The 22,376-nt window shown below is 39.4% G+C and overlaps 1 long non-coding RNA gene across 1 annotated transcript in view; it reads left to right on the top strand.

Moving 5' to 3' along the window:
- LOC128648079 (uncharacterized) overlaps nucleotides 1–22,125 on the top strand; it is a 39,489-nt gene extending 17,364 nt beyond the window's left edge. The window contains exon 2 of the long non-coding RNA XR_008400501.1: nucleotides 21,225–22,125. This is a non-coding gene — a long non-coding RNA (uncharacterized LOC128648079). The remainder of the gene's footprint in view (nucleotides 1–21,224) is intronic.
- The last annotated feature ends 251 nt before the right edge of the window (nucleotides 22,126–22,376 follow it).

The raw sequence follows: 22,376 nt of genomic DNA, 5'->3' as shown, positions 1-22,376 counted from the left end.
CCCCTACAGCGATGGGACGACCACCCGGCTCCCTCCTTTAAAAACCCACCCACCAGCGATCAGCACCACCGTTGTCCGATGCAGAGAGGGCTACAGAGTGGCCCTCTCATCATCAGTAACTCTGGAAATATATCTCTGCAGTGCCCCACTCGTTAAGGGGTTAATAAGACACACAAGGAAAGTTAAAGTAACATAATACTTATTTGCTGAATCACTTGAAAGTGATGCAGTATAACTGTAAAAAGCTGACAGGAAAATATCACCTGAACATCTCTGTAACATCTCTGTAAAAAGGAAAGATATTTTACCTCAAAATGTCTTTAGCTCACCAGAGTAAGTGCTGTGTAAACAATTATACTTCAGATGTTTTTCAGCTGCAAGTAAAAAAAAAAATAGCTTGAGGTAGTGCTGAGATAATGCTTGGCCTTTGCTCATGAGATTTCATAGAACTTACTTAAAGTGTCGCATAGTGCAGAATTATATAACATTATATTAGCGCAAACGTTTTAAAACAAAAAAATTTAAAATTCAAAGGGGAAATTTTGTTTTAAAACGTTTGCGCTAATATAATGTTATATAATTCTGCACTATGTGCAGAATTATATAACATTATTTTTAAGGTTTACTGACACTTTAAACTGAATAGGGAAATAACATGACTATGCACACTCCCTTGCAAGTCATGGGTCAAGCATCCTGACTGACTGCTACCTAAAGTCTCTTTACAGTGGGGTGTGAATACTTAGGAAAATTGAAGTAAAATATATTTATTTTTTACATAGATATATTCAGGTGATATTTTCTAGTCAGATTTTTACAGCAATGCTGCATCACTTTTATGTGCATCAACATTTGGTAATCATGGCCCTTTAACTTGCCTGTGTTTTAATTTCCTGCTATCAGCTGTATGATACTATAGTACTGTTCCTTCCCCATACAGATCATTATTTTCTTATGTTACTAACCAGCTGTATAATGTATTACATGTGTAGAGCCATTCAGTTTTCTGTCACATTAGCAGAAATAAAGTGTACTAGGGAACATGAAGCAGGAGCTACTGCTCTGCCTTGATAGATGTGCTCTGTAGTTGATTACAATTCCTGGACAGCCTGGGTTACCTTGGCAACAAACTAGTCTCTGCAGTGAGGGCAGGGCAGTTGAACTTACATTACTTATACTACTTCTTATCAAGTTGTCTTAGCTGCCTAAACTAACTTTCCCTGACAAGCTGACTTATTTCTGCTAAAGTAAAACAGACAACTGCTGCTTTCTATGGTGTACACTATATACTGTACACAGCTAGTGCTGCCTGGAGCTGAGTAGGTGGCTCTATGTACTGTACTAGAGCAGGCTAGTAGGGAGTGTAGGAAAATAGTGAGCTGTGTGGAGAAGAAACAATACTATAATATACAGTTCACAACAGGAAATGACAACAGTCACAACACAGGCAAGTTCACTCTCAATTTTAACTTTAACTGCAAAAATGTTAAACCATAAATATTATTTATTATTTTAAATACTATATTGTACTTTGTTTGGGCTCTAAATTGACTTTGTATCCAGCACAGCTATGTGTATTCAGTAGCATGTATTCAGAATTATTCACAAAAATATTCCCCCTGACAGCTTTAGCAATTAGCACATTGTTCATTTCTTTCTGTTAGCATCCTCTATAGAACACCCTAGTTTTCCATTAAAAACTAGGGGGTTCAGTATTTCACTGGAGTTAAAGTGATTGTCAATTTTTACTGTTTTCAAAGTATTATTATATAGACAATCAGTATATTAACCATACCGCCACTATCATTTGTTCATAAAATGTGTAATATAATTTTAATTTACAATTCCAAATATCGTTGTTTGACTATACCTGCTCCTCCCACTCTCAGCTTCCTTATTATCTGCAATATTACGTATACAGCGGTCCCACCCGCTGTTTACGTATCAGCAATGCGCGCTCTTGTCTCAGTTAACCACTGCGCATGCGTCAAACCCCGATTCCGATGTCAATCAACATAGTATTCATTGAATCAGTACATTCAATGAATACTATCATTGTGAAGCGAAGCAAAGGATCTCATCCTCCAGCCCATAATACTGCTAACTAGTATTCAGATTTTGTAATAGAATACGGAGCCCTTTGAAAATTAAACTTACAGAGCGGTATTTTATTTCTACAATGAATGAACTCCGTCAAGTTTTCAATTGCGCATGCGCGAAATGTGAACGAGCTTTTGATAATCATCTTGGAAGAGGAGTCTAACGCAAGCGCAATAAGGACGCGTGACGACATCCAAAGGGGTTGGGTCCCCCTGTGGTTAAAGCCGTTATTGGTTCTGACGATCGTGCATGTAAATGACAACGAGTGATCGCAAATGCCGGGTGGAGGATTAGAATGACGGGTGCAAGCTAAAAAGATTAAAAATAACGGTATTTACGGATATTTAAATAATTTGATGAATGAAAGTCATGTTTTTTAAACCTCAATGTTACGCCGAACTTTAGAGAGGAAGCGGAGTTTACATTCACTTTAGCAGATAGTTGACAAATTCAAGTCAAGCTATCAGACACTGTTATAAAACAGTAGTCAAGCTATCAGATACTTATTTTTTTGCAATTTCTTAAGACTATTAATAGCTGTAACATACATATTTTTTTTAGCTCTGTTATATGTATTTATTTTTTACATTAACAAAATACTGAACAAAACAAGCATTTTTGTAATAAATTAAAATTTTAAAATAGTTATTATGCATAAAGATTATAAAATTATCATTCTACCAGTAAATTTACACTGCAGATGGCTCACATACTGAACCTTCTACACTCTCACATAAAAAGGAAAACGTTTTAATGTGGATTTAAAAAAAAAATACTTGTTACCAAGTTTCACCATAATTGCAAAAAATTTTAATTTTCCAGCACTTCACTTAGGGTTAAAAACAAAATCTCCCATTATGTCATTAAATTTTCACCACAGCCATCTCACACAATAACAACCCTACAATATCACAAAGTATGGGGACTTTTTACTGTAGAATTTAAAAAATCTTGGGCCCCTAATATCACTCAGATTGCAAACATTGTAATTCTCCAGCACTTCACAAAGGGTTTAAAATCTCCATTGTGCCAAAAAAAGATTCACTTCAGCTATCCTACACAATGACCCCTCTACAATATTCCAAAGTATGGGGAGTTTTTACTTTAAAATTTAAAACATATTGGGCCCCAAATTTCAATCAAATTGCAAAAATAGTCATTTTCCAGCACTTCACTAGGGGTTAAAAACAAAATCTCCCATTGTGCCAATACATTTTTACTGCAGCTATCTCACACAATTACTCCTCTTACAATCTCCCATTTTGCAGATATATTTTATCTGCAACTATCTCACACAATGTCCCCTCTAAAATATCAAAATGTTTGGGGACTTTTTACTGTCGAATTTTAAAAATATTGGGCCCAAAATGTCACTGAAATTGCAAAAATACTGAGTTATTACTATTGTTTTTTTCTATTGGAATTCCAACTATATATTTTTGTATTTGGACATTTTTTCCCCACAATATTTGCACATCTTATCACAAATTTTTTTTACTTCCTATATATATTTTTTTCAATGCAGCTATCTCACACAATAACCCATCTAGAATATCACAAAGTATGGGGACTTTTTACTGTAGAATTTTAGAAATAGCGGGCCCCAAATGTCACTCAAATTGCAAAAATAGTCACTTTCCAAAAATTTCACTTAGGGATAAAAACAAAATCTCCCATTGTGACAATACATTTTCACTGCAGCTATCTCACACAATGACCACTCTACAATATCACAAAGTATGGGGACTTTTTACTGTAGAATTTGAAAAATCTTGGGCCCTTAATGTCACTAATATTGCAAAAATAGTAATTTTCCAGCACTTCACAAATGGTTTAACGCCTTCATCCAAATAGACGTATATATATACTTTGGCAAACTAACCGCAAAACATATATATATATATACACACGTCTAAGCTTTAGGAAGCTCCAGCAGTTTCGGCTGTTAAGTTACAGCTGGAGTGCTCTGATCGGTGATTGGTGCTCTGATTTCCATACAAGGACAGATGCCATATCGTTTTGGACCCTGTATGCACAAATAAAGGTTATTGCTTGTTACTAGCTGGAGAACTCTTTGTACTTTGTTTCACACAGTGACATTGTCTGTGTCACTATGTGTAACGATCATCTGCTGGTGCCGGCGGGAGGTGTGGGAGGGAATCTGGGAGGCAGATGGGCGACCCAGCAACGAAGGCGGGAGGGAGTGGGAAGGCCCTATGCTACAGAAAATAAACAGGAACAGGGAAGTATGGGGCAACTACACTACAGAAAAAGGGGGTGGGGGATCCCTAACTGAGGATCACGAGAGGGGGGGGGGGACTACTACACTTCAGAAAATAAAATAATAATATTTTTTATTTTTTTTAAGTATAAAAAGGGAATTATAGGTACTGGCAGACAGCTGCCAGTACCATAGATGGTGAATAATAGTTAGAGAGGAGAGTGTTAGAGAGCTGTTTGGGAGGGATCAGGGAGGTTGGAGGGTAAGGGGGATTCCACACTGCTGCAAATACATTTTTTTTTTTAAAATGCCTTAAATCTTCATACTGGGAGAATGTCTGCCAGTATCTAAGATGGTAATGAACAGTGGGAGGCCCATTTATCAAGCTCCGTATGGAGCATGAAGGGCCGTGTTTCATCCATCTTCTATCTTCATCCTTCCGACGCAGAGCGGCTCCATCTTCAAGACATCCGGCGTGGAGCATCCTCTTCAATCATCGACTTCTTCAGAATAAATGTACCTTTAAGTGACGTCATCCAAGATGGCATCCCTTAGATTCCGATTGGCTGATAGAATTCTATCAGCCAATCGGAATTAAGGTAGAAAAATCCTATTGAACTTCAATCCTATTGGCTGATCCAATCAGCCAATAGGATTGAGCTCGCATTCTATTGGCTGATTGGAACAGCCAATAGAATGCCAGCTCAATCCTATTGGCTGATTGCATTAGCCAATAGGATTTTTTCTACCTTAATTTCGATTGGCTGATAGAATTCTATCAGCCAATCGGAATCTAAGGGACGCCATCTTGGATGACGTCACTTAAAGGTACATTCATTCCGAAGAAGCCGTCGATTGAAGAGGATGCTCCGCGCTGGATGTCTTGAAGATGGAGCCGCTCCGCGTCGGAAGGATGAAGATAGAAGATGCTGTCTGGATGAAGACTTCTGCCCGTCTGGAGGACCACTTCTGCCCGCCTGGAGGACCACTTCTGCCGGTTTCGTTGAGGACATATTGCCGCTTGGATGAAGACTTCTCCCGGTAAGTGAATCTTCGGGGGTTAGTGTTAGGATTTTTTAAGGTTGTATTGAGTGGGTTTATTTTTTAGGTTAGGGCTTTGGGCCACAATAGAGCTAAATGCCCTTTTAAGGGCAATGCCCATCCAAATGCCCTTTTCAGGGCAATGGGGAGCTTAGTTTTTTTTTAGTTAGGCTTTTATTTGGGGGGTTGGTTGTGTGGGTGGTGGGTTTTACGGTTGGGGGGGTGTTTGTATTTTTTATTTACAGTTAAAAGAGCTGATTTATTTGGGGCAATGCCCCACAAAAGGCCCTTTTAAGGGCTATTGGTAGTTTAGTTTAGGCTAGGGTTTTTTTTATTTTGGGGGGCTTTTTTTATTTTGATAGGGCTAGTAGATTAGGTGTAATTAGTTTAAATATCTTGTAATTTGTTTTTTATTTTCTGTAATTTAGTGGTTTTTTTTTTGTAATTTAGCTAATTTTATTTAATTTATTTAATTGTATTTAATGTAGGGAATTTATTTAATTGTAGTGTAGTGTTAGGTGTTAGTGTAACTTAGGTTAGGTTTTATTTTACAGGTAAATTTGTCTTTATTTTAGCTAGGTAGTTAGTAAATAGTTAATTACTATTTAGTAACTATTCTACCTAGTTTAGATAAAATACAAACTTGCCTGTAAAATAAAAAAAACCCCTAAGCTAGCTACAATGTAACTATTAGTTATGTTGTAGCTAGCTAAGGGTTTATTTTATAGGTAAGTATTTAGTTTTAAATAGGAATTATTTAGTAAAAGGGACATGAAACCCAAAAAATTTATTTCATGAATCAGATAGAGAATACAATTTTAAACAACTTTCTAATTTACTTCTATTATGTAATCTGTTTTATTCTCTTGGTATCATTTGTTGAAGGAGCAGCCGTGCACTACTGGTTTCTAACTGAACACATGGGTGCGCCAATCACAATCAGTTTATATATGCAGCCACTAATCAACAGCTAGAACCTAGGTTCTCTGCTGCACATCAACTTTCCTAGATAAACATTTCAGCAAAGGATAACAAGAGAAAGAAGCAAATTAAATAATAGAAGTAAATTGGAAAGTTGTTTGAAATTGTATTCTCTATCTAAATCATGAAAGAAAAATTGTGGGTTTCATGTCCCTTTAATGATAGGAATTTTATTTAGATTTATTTAAATTATATTTAAGTTAGGGGGTGTTAGGGTTAGACTTAGGTTTAGGAGTTAATAAATATAATATAGTGGCGGCGACGTTGGGGGCGGCAGATTAGGGGTTAATAAATGTAGGTAGGTTGCAGCGACATTGGGGGAGGGAGATTAGGGGTTAATAAATATAATGTAGGTGTCGGCGATGTTGGGGGCAGCAGATTAGGGGTTCATAAGTATACTATAGGTAGCGGCGATGTCCGGAGCAGCAGATTAGGGGTTAATAAGTATAATGCAGGTGTCGGCGATTTTGGGGCGGCAGATTAGGGGTTAATACGTGTAAGATTAGGGGTGTTTAGACTTGGGGTTCATGTTAGGGTGTTAGGTGTAAACATAAAATGTGTTTCCCCATAGGAATCAATGGGGCTGCGTTACTGAGTTTTACCCTGCTTTTTGGCAGGTGTTAGACTTTTTCTCAGCCGGCTCTCCGCATTGATGTCTATGGGGAAATCGTGCACGAGCATGTACAACCAGCTCACCGCTGACTTAAGCAGCGCTGGTATTGGAGTGCGGTATGGAGCACAATTTTGCTTTACGCTCACTTCTTGCCTGTTAACGCCGGGTTTGTAAAAACCCGTAATACCAGCGCTGCAGGGAACTGAGAGGTGAGAAAAAAATGCACGTTAGCACCGCACAGCTCATAACTCAAGACTCGTAATCTACCTGAAAGTTTGTGAAAACGTTAAAAAAAGAATACACCAAAATGGGCTTAGATCAGTACCTTGGGTTGTCTACTTAAAAAATATATATATATAGTTTTGACAGGTAAAAAAAAAATAAGGCTCCATTTCTGTTTAAAGGGGGTGAAAGCAAAAATACTAAAAAAATTCTCCAGTATTTTAGGGAAGTTTTCTCTGAAAGTCCCGGTAGTGAATGGTTAAAACAAAATCTCCATTGTGCCTAAAAATTTCACTTTTGCTATCTCACACAATGACCACTCTACAATATCACAAATTATGAGGACTTTTTACTGTAGAATTTAAAAAATATTGGGCCCTAAATGTCACTCAAATTGCAAAAAACATAAAGTATGCTTACCATATAATTTCATTTTCTTCTGTATAAGGAGAGTCCACGGCTTCATTCCTTACTGTTGGGAAATACTAAACCTGGCCACCATGAGGAGGCAAAGACACCCCAGCCAAAGGCTTAAATACCTCTCCCACTTCCCCCATCCCCCAGTCATTCTGCAGAGGGAACAAGGAACAGTAGGATAAATATCAGGGTATAAAAGGTGCCAAAAGAGAAATATAAATTTAGGGGGCCGCCCATCGGAGAAACACGGACGGGAGCCGTGGACTCTCCTTATACAGAAGGAAATGAAATTATCTGGTAAGCATAATTTATGTTTTGCTTCTTAATATAAGGATAGTCCATGACTTTATTCCTTACTGCTGGGAAACTTATACCTAAGCTCTAGAGTCTAGAGGACACTGAATGATAATGGGAGGGACACAAATAAAGACGGACCCTAATCTGAGGACACCACAGCCTGCAAAACCTTTCTCCCGAAGGCTGCTTCAGCTGAAACAAAAACATCAAACTTGTAAAATTTAAGAAAAGTGTGTAAGGAGGACCAGGTAGCCGCCTTACAAGTATGATCCATAGAGGCCTCGTTCTTAAGGGCCCAAGAGGAAGTCATTGCTCTAGTAGAATGAGCCGTAATTCTATGAGGCGGTCCCGCTGTCTCATAAGCTAAGCGGATAAGACTCCTCAACCAAAAAGATAAGGAAGTTGAAGAGACCTTCTGACCCTTACTCTTCCTAGAATATGCCACAAACAAGGAAGAAGTTTGTCTAAAATCCTTAGTAGCCTGAAGTTAAAACTTCAAGGCACGAACCACGTCCAAATTTATAAGTAAACGTTCCTTCGAAGAAGAAGGATTAGGACACAAAGAAGGGACCATAATCTCTTGATTGATGTTGCGGTCTGACACGACTTTAGGGAGAAACCCTAACTTAGTACGTAGGACTGCCTTATCCGAATGGAACACCAGATAAGGAGGCTCACATTGCAAGGCGGCAATTTCAGATACTCTGCACGCAGAAGCAATAGCCAGTAGAAAAAGAACCTTCCGGGACAGCAACTTAATGTCAATTTCATGCATAGACTCAAACGGAGCCCGTTGAAAAACCTTAGGAACCAGATTCACACTCCAAGGGGGAGCCGAAAATCTGAACACAGGTCTGATCCTAATCAGAGCCTTAACAAAACACTGAACATCTGGAAGCTCAAAGAGCCTCTTGTGCATTAAAACAGACAAGACCGAAATCTGTCCCCTCAGGGAACTGGCCGAAAGACCCTTCTCAGGACCATCCTGGAGAAACAATAGAATCCTGGCAACCTTAACTTTATGCCAAGGAAATCCACGCTCTTCACACCAGAATAAGTAGGTTCTTCACACCTTATGATCGATGCGACGAGTAACCGGCTTACGAGCTTGAATGAGAGTATCAATAACTCTCTCAGAAAACCCTCTCTTGGCAAGGACTAAGTGTTCAATCTCCACACAGTCAGCCTCAGAGAATCTAGATTTTGATGAACAAAAGGACCCTGTTCCAGCAGATCCCTGCGACAAGGTAACTTCGATGGAGGAGAAGAGGACATCCTCACTAGATCCGCGAACCACGTCCTTCACGGACACGATGGAGCAATCAGTATTACTGACGCGTGCTCCTGCTTGATGTGGGCCACTACCCGAGGAAGGAGTGGTAATGGCAGAAAAAGTTAGATTAGACTGAACCTCCAAGGCACCGCTAATGCATCTATTAGCTCCGCCTGAGGATCCCTGGACCTCAACCCATATCTGGGTAGCTTGGTATTGAGAAGAGATGCCATGAGTTCTATCTCTGGCGTCCCCCACATGTTGCATATCTCTGCAAACACTTCGGAATGGAGAGACCATTCCCCTGGATGAAAGGATTGTCTGCTGAGAAATTTCGTTACCCAGTTGTCCACACCTGGAATGTGGATCGCTGACAGCGAACATCTGTGGGCCTCCGCCCACTCCAGAATCTTAGATACTTCCCTCATTTCTAGGGAGCTTCTCGTTCCCCCCCTGATGGTTGATGTAAGCCACTGAGGTTATATTGTCTGATTTGGAATCTGATAAACCGGGACGAACCCAGAAGAACCCAAGCCTTCAGAATGTTGATAGGAAGGCAGCATTCCTCCTGAGACCACAGGCCCTGTGCCTTCTTGGCATCCCAAACAGCTCCCATCCTGATAGACTCGCGTCCGTAGTCACAATCTCCCAGGATGGTCTTACAAAGTATGTCCCACGGGATAGATGATCTGGACAGAGCCACCAAGAGAGCGATTCTCTAGACCGGCTGTCTAGGCAAATCTGTTGAGACAGATCCAAATGATCGCCGTTCCACTGTCTCAGCATGCACAGCTGTAATGGTCTGAGACGGAACCTGTCAAAGGGAACTATGTCCATGCTTGACACCATGAGACCAATTACCTCCATACACTGAGCCACAGATGGCCTTAAGGAGATCCGGAGGGCAAGACATGCCGAAGTTAGCTTGCAACGTCTCTGGTCGGTTAGAAATATCCTCATGGATATTGAGTCTATCATAGTACCCAGGAATTCTACCCTGGTGCTTGGAATAAGAGAACTCTTCTCTAAGTTTATCTTTCATCCATGTGATTGAAGAAGGGAGAGAAGAAATACAGAATGATCCTCCGCCAAACAAAAGGATGGTGCTTAAACCTGAATGTCGTCCAAGTAGGGAGCTACTGCTATAACTTAGGTTCTGGCGACGGCCAGGAGAGCCCCTAGAACCTTCGTGAAGATTCTTGGAGCAGTAGCTAGACCAAATGGAAGTGCAATGAACTGGAAATGCTGATCCAGGAACGCAAGCCTTTTGAACTGGAAGTGGTCCCTGTGGATTGGAATGTGAAGGTAGGCATCCTTCAGATCTATATTGGTCATGAACTGTCCTTCCTGAACTAGAGGAAGGATGGACTGGAAGGATTGTCTCCATCTTGAACGAGGGGATATTTAGAAACTTGTTTAAGCCCTTTAGATCCAGAATCGGGCGGAAAGTTCCCTCCTTCTTTGGGACCACGAACAGGTTTGAATAGTATCCCAAACCTCTTTCTGCGATAGGAACCAGGACAATGACCCCTAAGGAGGGCAGATCCCGCACGCACCCTAGAAAGGCTTACCTCTTTTCTGCTTTTAAAGACAGGCTTGAGAGGAGAAATCTGCCCTTGGGTGGATGAGATTTGAAACCTATCTTGTATCCCTGAGCTATGACCTTCAGGACCCACGGATCCTGCACGTCCCTGAACCAAGTGCCTGAAAACAGCGACAGTCTGCCCCCTACACGATCCAGCGCCAGATTGGGGGCCCCCCCTTGATGCCTACTTGTTCTAGGTGGCTTCTTGTTCTGCTTGGATTTATTCAAGAATTGAGCCGGCATCCAAGTGCTCTTGGTTTGACCGGGCTTAGAGGAGGACTGCTGACATTGGGACTTTTCAGAACGAAAGGACCGAAAATTATATCCTTGTGCCTTAGATTTGTTCTTCTTATCCTGCAGTAGGAAGGCACCCTTTCCCCCCTGTAACCGTGGAGATAATGGAGTCCAGGCCTGGACCAAATAAAATATTTCCCTTAAAGGGGAGGAAAAGTAGTCTAGCAGCAGAAGTCATGTCCTTAGACGCCAGAGCGCCCGACGGGTCTGTACTGAGAAACCAGAGATTTTAGCATTCAGGCGAATAATCTGCATGTTTGCATCACAGATAAAAGAATTAGCAATTCTCAAAGCTTTAATTCTTTCTTGGATAACATCAAGAGGCAACCGCTGTCAGTTGAAATAAATATCCCGTATGCTGAAACATTTTCCTGAAAAAAGTTTCTATCTTCTTATCCATCGGCTCTCTGAATGACGAGCTATCCTCAAGAGGGATAGTAGTACACTTAGCTAACGTGGAGATAGCGCCATCCACCTTAGGGACGGAACCTCACAACTGCAGCTGAGAGTCCGGGAATCATTTTTTAAAGTCAGACGAAGGGGAAAAGAAAGATCCAATTCTATCCCACTCATTTTTAATAATGTTTGCCATTTTTACAGGTACAGGAAAAGTTAGCTGTGCTACCCTGTCCTCGTACACCCTATCTAATTTAGGGATCAAAGATTCATCAGGCAACTTGGCCCCTGGAACCTCTAATGTCGACAGAACCTCATTTAGAAGAAAACTTAAGTGTTCAATTTTAATTCTAAAGGCTGGCTCCTCCGCAGTAAAAAAATTAAACCCTCTAAAGATTTAAAGTGTGACCCATCCTGGGATACTTGAAAAGCAGACAAATCTAATAAATCACTGGATGTCCCCTGGACCAGAGAGCTATGTTTAACCTTTTGCTTGTGCTTGGCAGGACAAGGTAAAGTACTAAGAGCCTCAGACACCGCCGTTTGTAACTGCGCAGTAAAGTACGATGGTAAAAGGCTCCCTCCAGACGGATGATCAGACGTGCTATGGGAAGCTGCATGTGACAATGTGACAATGTAGATGACTGATGGGTATGCACCTCACGGGACAGCGAGTCCTCAGAGGTGGATGGCTCAGTAGTACTAAAGGGGTTAACCTTCTTACACATAATAATCTTGTTGATGCATATGGAACATAGTTGAGAGGGCAGGCACACCAGGGTCTCCTGACAATATAGACATTTATTACTATTAGGAATAGAGGGAGTACCCTCAAGCATATCAGAATCCTCCATAGCTTGCGCTAACAACAGTAGGACACAGAATAAATTATCTTTTTATTTCTCACAAAACGGCACCTTTATACTCCCAATGACTGGGGCACTTACCACCTCCTAGACCAAGGCAAACAGAGAAACAAGTGTCTTCTCCGACAGCTAGCTCGGTCAAGAAAGAGAAAACGAAAGTGTGACCACACCCGGTCAAGTGGTGCGCAAGGCAGGACCGCCCCTGCTATGAGAAAAAAACGCGCCAAGCGTTCAAAGTGAAAGTAAAAACCTATATGTTCAGTTACAGCATAAAATCAAAATATTACATTTGATTAATCCCCACTGTTCAATAACCTCCCTCAGAAGATATTAACCCATAATTCTATTAAGATGAAAGGAGCCACACTGTGGTTCTGTCTTCAGCGTTTTCAACATAAGTAAAAATTGAAACAATCTTACCAGAATCCGTGCTGTGGAACAGAAACACAGTCTCTCAAGTGTGACAGTCTTGTAGCATCGCTCCTGACATGGACTTGAGTGAAGAAAAAGCAGACAGTGAAACTCATCAACACTGGATGCTTAAGGAGCTGTTAGCAGGCAGTCTGGATGGGTTTGCAGGAAGACTCTCCCTGCATCTCCAGACTCTAACTTTCATCAATGCTCTCACTGAGAGGCTGATAAGACTACTTAAAACTCCAGTTCCATATCAAAGGGCATATACCTCTCCTGAGGAACAACTCCAAAATCTTCTGACACTTCTCTGCCATCCTCCTGTGACGAAAGGCAAAGAATGACTGTGGGATGGGAAAAGTGAGAGAGGTATTTAAAGCCTTTGGCTGGGGTGTCTTTGCCTCTTCCTGGCGGCCAGGTTCAGTATTTCCCAACAGTAAAACAGTAAGGAATGAAGCCGTGGAATCTCCTTATATTAAGAAGGAAATAGTAATTTTCCAGCATTTCACTACGGATAAAAGACAAAATCTCCCATTAAGCCAATAACTTTGCAAAAAATACTGAGTTATTACTTTTTTTCCCATTGACTTTCCAACTATATATTTTTTATATTTTTGTATTTGGACACTTTTTTTTCCTCACATTCGGCGAGATTACGAGTCTTGCGTTAGCCTTAAAAAGCAGCTTTGAGAGGTCCCAACGCTGCTTTTTAACGCCCGCTGGTATTACGAGTCTGGCAGTTACAGGTGTAACGCTCACTTTTTTTCCGCGACTCGAGCATACCGCAAATCCCCTTACCGCAAATCCCCCTATCTTTTTAATGGGATTTGCCTAATGCTGGTATTACGAGTCTTGGAAGAAGTGAGCGGTACAGCCTCTCCTGTCAAGACTCCTACCGCATTTAAAAGTCAGTAGTTAAGAGTTTTATGGGCTAACGCCGTAAAATAAAACTCTTAACTAAAGTGATAAAAAGTACACTAACACCCATAAACTACCTATTAACCCCTAAACCGAGCTCCCCCCCCCCCCACATCGGAAACACTTAAATACATTTTTAACCCCTAATCTGCCGACTGGACATCGCCGCCACTTTAATAAATATATTAACCCCTAAACCGCCGCACTCCCGCCTCGCAAACACTAGTTAAATTTTATTAACCCCTAATCTGCCGTCCCTAACATCGTCGACACCTACCTACATTTATTAACCCCTAATCTGCCGACCCCAACATCGCCACTACTATATTAAATTTATTAACCCCTAAGTCTAAACCTAAGTCTAACACTCCCCTAACTTAAATATAATTTAAATAAAACTAAATTAAATTACTACAATTAAATAAATTATTCCTATTTAAAACGAAATACTTACCTGTAAAATAAACCATAAGATAGCTACAATATAACTAATAGTTACATTTGTATCTATCTTAGGGTTTATATTTATTTTACAGGCAACTTTGTATTTATTTTAACTAGCCAATAGGATTTTTTCTACCTTAATTCCGATTGGCTGATAGAATCCTATCAGCCAATCGGAATTCAAGGGACACCATCTTGGATGACATCATTTAAAGGAACCTTCATTCGTCGGGAGTCGTCGGAAGAAGAGGATGCTCCGCGTCAGCTGGCTTCAAGATGGACCCGCTCCGCTCCGGATGGATGAAGATAGAAGATGCCGCCTGGATGAAGACTTCTGCTCGTCTGGAGGTCCTCTTCTGCCCGGATCGGATGAAGACTTCTGCCCCTCTGGAGGACCACTTGTGCCCGGCTGGGTGAAGACGGCTGAAGATGGCTCAAGGTAGGGTGATCTTCAAGGGGGTAGTGTTAGGTTTTATTAAGGGGGGTTGGGTGGGTTTTAGAGTAGGGTTGGGTGTGTGGGTGGTGGGTTTTAATGTTGGGGGGGTATTGTATTTTTTTTTACAGGTAAAAGAGCTGATTACTTTGGGGCAATGCCCTGCAAAAAGCCCTTTTAAGGGCTATTTGTAATTTAGTATAGGGTAGGGAATTTTATTATTTTTGGGGGGATTTTTTATTTTATTAGGGGGATTAGATTAGGTGTAATTAGTTTAAAATTCTTGTAATTATTTTTTTATTTTCTGTAATTTAGTGTTTGTTTGTTTTTGTACTTTAGTTTATTTAATTTAATTGTATTTAATTGTAGTTAGTTTAGGTAATTAATTTAATGATAGTGTAGTGTTAGGTGTAATTGTAATTTTGGTTAGGATTTATTTTACAGGTATATTTGTATTTATTTTAACTAGGAAGTTATTAAATAGTTAATAACTATTTAATAACTATTGTACCTAGTTAAAATAAATACAAAGTTGCCTGTAAAATAAATATAAACCCTAAGATAGATACAAATGTAACTATTAGTTATATTGTAGCTAGCTTAGGGTTTATTTTATAGGTAAGTATTTCATTTTAAATAGGATTAATTTATTTAATTGTAGTTATTTTCTTTAGATTTATTTAAATTATATTTAAATTAGGGGGTGTTAGGGTTAGACTTAGGTTTAGGGGTTATTAAATTTAATATAGTAGCGGCGACGATGGGGGCGGCAGATTAGGGGTTAATAATTGTAGGTAGGTTGCGGCGACGTTGGGGGGGCAGAGTAGGGGTTAATAAATATAATGTAGGGTTCGGGGATGTTGGGAGCAGCAGATTAGGGGTTCATAAGTATAATGTAGGTGGCGGCGGTGTCCGGAGCAGCAGATTAGGGGTTAATAATATAATGCAGGTGGCGACGATGTCGGGGCGGCAGATTAGGGGTTAATAAGTTTAAGATTAGGGGTGTTTAGAGTCTGGGTTCATGTTAGGGTGTTAGGTGTAGACATAACTTTTGTTTCCCCATAGGAATCAATGGGGCTGCGTTAGGAGCTTTACGCTGCTTTTTTGCATGTGTTAGGTTTTTTTTCAGCCCGATCTGCCCCATTGATTCCTATGGGGAAATCGTGTACGAGCACGTTTTGCAAGCTCACCGCTACCGTAAGCAACGCTGGTATTGAGCTGAGATGTGGAGCTAAATTTTGCTCTACGCTCACCTTTTTGCGGCTAATGCCGGGTTTAAAAAAACCTGTAATACCAGCGTTGTCTTAAGGGAGCGTTGAAAAAAAAATGCTCGTTAGCAACGCACCCCTGTTACCGCAAAACTCGTAATCTCGGTGATTATTGGCAAATCTTATCGGACATTTTTCTACTTTCTATATATATTTTTTATTTTTCATTTGTATCATTGGCATCCCTCTGATAATTTTTTAATTAAATACAATGCTATAAATATGCGTATCTATATATGTTTATGTTTTATGTAATAAATGTTATATATGCAATTTAGCCCTCTTCTTATAGCCCATATTGTTTAGAATCTGATTAGGAGATTTTAGAGGAAGTCTGTGCATTTCATTTTTTGCTCTCTTGGCGCTATAATATTCCTTTCATTTTGCTTTCACTTTTATCTCACACAATAAATAAAATTTGAAAAATATTGTGCCCCAAATATCACTCAAATGGCAAAAATAGTAATTTTCCAGCACTTCACCAAGGGTTAAAAACAAAATCTCGCATTTTGCCAATCATTTTTCACCTCAGCTATCTCGCATAATGACCCCTCTACGATATCATAAAGTATAGGGACTTTTTACTGTGGTATTTGAAAAATCTTGTGCCCCAAATGTCGTTCAAATTGCAAAAAATTGTTTTTTCCAGCACTTCGCTAAGGGTTAAAAACAAATCTACCATTGCGCCAATACATTTTTACTGCAGCTATCTCACACAGAGGCCCCTCTACAATATCACATAGTATGGGGACTTTTTACTGTGCAATTTTAAAAATCTTGGTCCCCAAATGTCACTCATATTGCAAACTTACGGCTAGATTACGAGTTGTGCGTTAAGGTAAAAAAGCAGCGTTAACAGGTCCTAACGCTGCTTTTTTACGCCCGCTGCTATTACGAGTCTTGCAGGTACCTGGTGTACCGCACACTTTTTTGGCCTTCCCGAAAATCAACTTACGTAAATTTCATAAAGGTTTTTTTCTATGGGACTTCCATAGCGCTGGTATAACGAGTTTGCCTGGGAGGCCAAAAAGTGAGCGGTACAGCCTCTACCGCCAAGATTCCTAACGCATTTTAAAGTCAGTAGTTATGAGTTTTACGCTACAAAGCTGTAGCATAAAACTCATAACTAAAGTGCTAAAAAGTACACTAACACCCATAAACTACCTATTAACTCCTAAACCGAGGCCCTCCCGCATCGCAAACACTATAATAAAATTTTTAACCCCTAATCTGCCGCTCCGGACATCGCCGCCACTATAATAAACATATTAACCCCTAAACCACCGCACTCCCGTCTCGCAAACACTAGTTAAATATTATTAACCCCTAATCTGCTGCCCCCAACATCGCCGCCACCTACATTATACTTATTAACCCCTAATCTGCCATCCCCAACGTCGCTGCCACTATTCTAAATTTATTAACCCTTTAAACCTAAGTCTAATCCTAACACCCCCTAACTTAAATATAATTTAAATAAATCTAAATACAAATTACTATCATTAACTAAATTATTCCTATTTAAAACTAAATACTTACCTATAAAATAAACCCTAAGCTAGCTACAATATAACTAATAGTTACATTGTAGCTAGCTTAGGGTTTATTTTTATTTTACTGGCAAGTTTGTATTTATTTTAACTAGGAAGAATAGTTACTAAATAGTTATTAGCTATTTAATAACTACCTAGCTAAAATAAATACAAATTGACCTGTAAAATAAAACCTAACCTAAGTTACAATAACACCTAACACTGAACTACAATTAAATAAATTCCCTACATTAAATACAATTAACCCCTTAATGACCACAGCACTTTTCCATTTTCTGTCCGTTTGGGACCAAGGCTATTTTTACATTTTTGCGGCGTTTGTGTTTAGCTGTAATTTTCCTCTTACTCATTTACTGTACCCACACATATTATATACCGTTTTTCTCGCCATTAAATAGACTTTCTAAAGATACCATTATTTTCATCATATCCTATAATTTACTATAAAAAAATTTATAAAATATGAGGAAAAAATGGAAAAAAACACACCTTTTCTAACTTTGACCCCCAAAATCTGTTACACATCTACAACCACCAAAAAACACCCATGCTAAATAGTTTCTAAATTTTGCCCTGAGTTTAGAAATACCCAATGTTAACATGTTTTTTGCTGTTTTTGCAAGTTATAGGGCCATAAATACAAGTAGCACTTTGCTATTTCCAAACCACTTTTTTTTCAAAATTAGCGCTAGTTATGTTGGGACACTGCTATCTTTCAGGAATCCCTGAATATCCATTGACATGTGTATATTTTTTTTTAGAAGACATCCCAAAGTATTGATCTAGGCCCATTTTAGTATATTTCATGCCACCATTTCACCGCCAAATGCGATCAAATAAAAAAAATTGTTCACTTTCTCACAAATTTTTTCACAAACTTTAGGTTTCTCACTGAAATTATTTACAAACAAGTTATGCAATTATGAAATAAATGGTTGTAAATGCTTCTCTTGGATCCCCTTTGTTCATAAATAGCAGAGATATATGGCTTTGGCTTTGCTTTTTGGTAATTAGAAGACTGCTAAATGCCACTGCGCACCACACGTGTATTATGCCCAGCAGTGAAGGGGTTAATTAGGGAGCATGTAGGGAGCTTTTAGGGTTAATTTTAGCTTTAGTGTAGTGTAGTAGAGAACCCCAAGTATTGATCTAGGCCCATTTTGGTATATTTCATACCACCATTTCACCGGCAAATGCGATCAAATAAAAAAAAACTTTAATTTTTTCACAATTTTAGGTTTCTCACTGAAATTATTTACAAACAGCTTGTGCAATTATGGCACAAATGGTTGTAAATGCTTCTCTGGGATCCCCTTTGTTCAGAAATAGCAGACATATATGACTTTGGCGTTGCTTTTTGGTAATTAGAAGGCAGCTAAATGCTGCTGCGCATCACACATGTATTATGGCTAGCAGTGAAGGGGTTAATTAGGTAGTTTGTAGGGAGCTTGCAGGGTTAATTTTAGCTTTAGAGTAGAGATCAACCTCCCACCTGACACATCACACCCCCTGATCCCTCCCAAACAGCTTCCTTCCCTCCCCCACCCCACAATTGTCCCTGCCATCTTAAGTACTGGCAGAAAGTCTGCCAGTACTAAAATAAAAGTTTTTTTTTTTTTTTTTTTTTTTTTTGGGGCATATTTACATATGCTGCTTTGTAGAATCTCCCCATAGCCCCCAACCTCCCTGATCCCCCCCAAACAGCTCTCTAACCCTCCCCCTCTGCCTTACTGGGGGCCATCTTGGGTACTGGCAGCTGTCTGCCAGTACCCAGTTTGCAGAAAAAAAATGGTTTTATTTTATTTTTCACCCATTTTTTTTCTGTAGTGTAGCTTCCCTCCCTCCACAGAGCACCCAACATTCACTGATGACCTTTTTTTCCCTTTTTTTTACATTTTTAATTTACTTATTTTCTGTAATGTAGCGGTTCCCTCCCGCTCCCTCCCCGTGCACGCGCCCGCCCCCGCCTCCCCGTGCACGAGTGCGCGTCCGTGCGCGTGTCCGGGCATCCCCGCCCACGATCCCGCCCCCCTCCACATCATCTGGGCCATCGATGGCCGCCACCCGCCTCCCACACACGCTCCCACCCACCAACGATGGAAGCCATAGATATCCGGTGCAGAGAGGGCCACAGAGTGGCTCTCTCTGCATCGGGTGGCTACTAAGGGTTATTGCAGGATGCCTCGATATCGAGGCATCACTGCAATAACCGGAAAGCAGCTGGAAGCGAGCAGGATCGCTTCCAGCTGCTTTCCACACCGAGGACGTGCAGGGTACGTCCTTGGTCGTTAAGGGTATTTTTTTAGAGGACGTACCCTGCACGTCCTCGGTCGTTAAGGGGTTAAATAAATTAAATAAAATTAGCTAAATTACCAAAAAAACAAACACTAAATTACAGAAAATAAAAAACAAATTACAAGATCTTTAAACTAATTACACCTAATCAAATAGCCCTATTAAAATAAAAAAAGCCCAACCAAAATAAAAAAAAACCCTAGCCTAAACTAAACTACCAATAGCCCTTAAAAGGGCCTTTTGCGAGGCATTGCCATAAAGAAATCAGCTCTTTTACCTGTAAAAAAACAAAACAAATAACCCTCCCAACAGTAAAACCCACCACCCACACAACCAACCCCCCAAATAAAAACCTAACTAAAAAAACCTAAGCTCCCCATTGCCCTGAAAAGGGCATTTAGATGGGCAAATAAACCCACCCAATATACCCTTAAAAAATCCTAACACTAACCCTCGAAGATTCACTTACCGGGAGAAGACTTCATCCAAGCGGCAAGATGTCCTCAACAAAGCCGGCAAAAGTGGTCCTCCAGACGGGCAGAAGTGGTCCTCCAGACGGGCAGAAGTCTTCATCCATAGGAATCAATGGGGCTGCATTACTGAGCTTTACGCTGCTTTATTGCAGGTGTTAGACTTTTTCTCAGCCGGCTCTCCCCATTGATGTCTATGGGAAAATCGTGCACAAGCATGTATAACCAGCTCACCGCTCACTTAAGCAGCACTGGTATTGGAGTGCGGTATGGAGCTCAATCTTGCTCTACGCTCACTTCTTGCCTTTTAACGCCGGGTTGATAAAAACCCGTAATACCAGCGCTGCAGGGAAGTGAGCGGTGAGAAAAAACTGCAAGTTAGCAACGCACAGCTCAAAATGCACAACTCGTAATCTAGCCGATAGTCACTTTCCAACAATTTCACATAGGAATTAAAAAAAATCTCCCATTGTGCCAATAAATTTTCACTGCAGCTATCTCATTATTTGTAGCTTTGTTATACAATGTTTCAAAACACTGTTGCCATAGACTACTAAAGACACATGCACACTCCTGAGCTCTTTTGAGCCTACCTCATTTTATTCTTCAATAAAAGATACCAAGAGAACAAAGCAAATTTGATAACAGAAGTAAATTGGAAACTTGTTTATATTTGCATGTTCTACCTGAATCATGACAGTTTAATTTTGACTTTACGTTGCCTTTAATGATGTGTTTTAGCATATTAAGTATATATAAACTGTGTTATTCATAATAACAGTGACATTATATGTGTAGTGTAAAAGAAAATATGATTGCATATTTAAACAACTCAATATTATTTTTGAATTTCAGATAATTGTATTCAATGAGAAGCATAATAAAGATGTAACATGATATTTGCAGTGCCATTGTTTAGTACAGACTCAGCTTTTATAAATTAAACCCAAAGCCATTTTGCATCTTATATACTACACAAAAAGCATGAGATAGATAACAACTTAATTACAAATACATTTTTGTGGGGAATATGCTTCAGGCAAGTATTATAATGGATGTCTGTTGTGTGGCGGCAATCTATAAGCCCCTTCTTGATAGTAAATAACATTTTTTTTTTAATTTGCAGTTACAAAATTACAGAGGTCCTGTATGGAACAAAATGAAGCAGACGAACATTTGAATTTGAAGGATTGCAGCACTTGTCAAAACAACACTGGCGAGACTTACATCGGGCAAAATGGCTATCTTGTGATCACATCGATGTAGCACATTATTTAATTGGCAATGTCCACATATTGATGGGTTACAGAGCACTGTAGTACTGGCTGCAGTGATTAATGGTGAACTGGTGGGTTCCCCAAAAAACAATTTAATTCAAATAATATATGTTCATGACAATCACTGGGTTATGATAAGAAACATTTCATGTTCTAAACGATCTGTACAACAGCTTGTACAGTGGTCTTGATTCTAAAGAAATTTTACAGATATCTTGGATGAATGTTTGTAAATGATAAATTCAAAATGAATGTAAAAGATGTTCAGAAACAAAAAAATGCAAGTGATTGTGGAGCATACACAATTGCATTTGCAGCAAGTCTTGCATTTGGTAAAAGTCCAACAACACGCACATATGAACAAGCACAACTAAGATCACATATTGCAAAAGGTTTCAAAGAACAACAAATTAGACATTTTTCAACAAAAACAAGAGAAGCAGCAGCAGACCTAGACAATGTAATATTCCCTGTGTACTGCATGTGTAGACTCATTTACTGTGGAGAATTGATGGTTTAATGCTCATCGTGTTTTAAATGGGTATCACCGAGGTTGTCAAAATATACCTGAGATTGCAATTAAAAAGAAAACATAAGTATGGATTGTAAAACTTGTACATTGTAGCCGTGTAAAAAACATCCATTCAGGTCAATACAAACAACAATTACATTGTCAATTCACAGTAAAATGTTTTGATACTGTAGACTGGTCAGTGTGTGATACATCTCCACAATAAATATATTATTACATTTGAAGATTTTTATTTGAATCCTATATAAATATGTTGGAAATTGTAATTTTTAAAATTTGATTGATATTTTGGATCAAATATTTTTTAAAAACTTTTAAAAACGTTCCATAGTGTGAAAGAGTGTAGAGGGGTCAGCATGTGAAACAAACGCAGTGTAAATATCTTGGAGACATTTTGTTAATTCTATGTAAAATTGTTGGAAAATGTTTTTTTTTTATTTTTATTCCAGAGCAAAACCTCCCCATACCT

The sequence above is a fragment of the Bombina bombina genome, chromosome 2, assembly GCF_027579735.1.
Source record: "Bombina bombina isolate aBomBom1 chromosome 2, aBomBom1.pri, whole genome shotgun sequence".
Classification (NCBI taxonomy): domain Eukaryota; kingdom Metazoa; phylum Chordata; class Amphibia; order Anura; family Bombinatoridae; genus Bombina; species Bombina bombina.
Note: the sequence above shows the minus strand (reverse complement) of the source record. Positions and strands in the feature narration are given on the sequence as shown.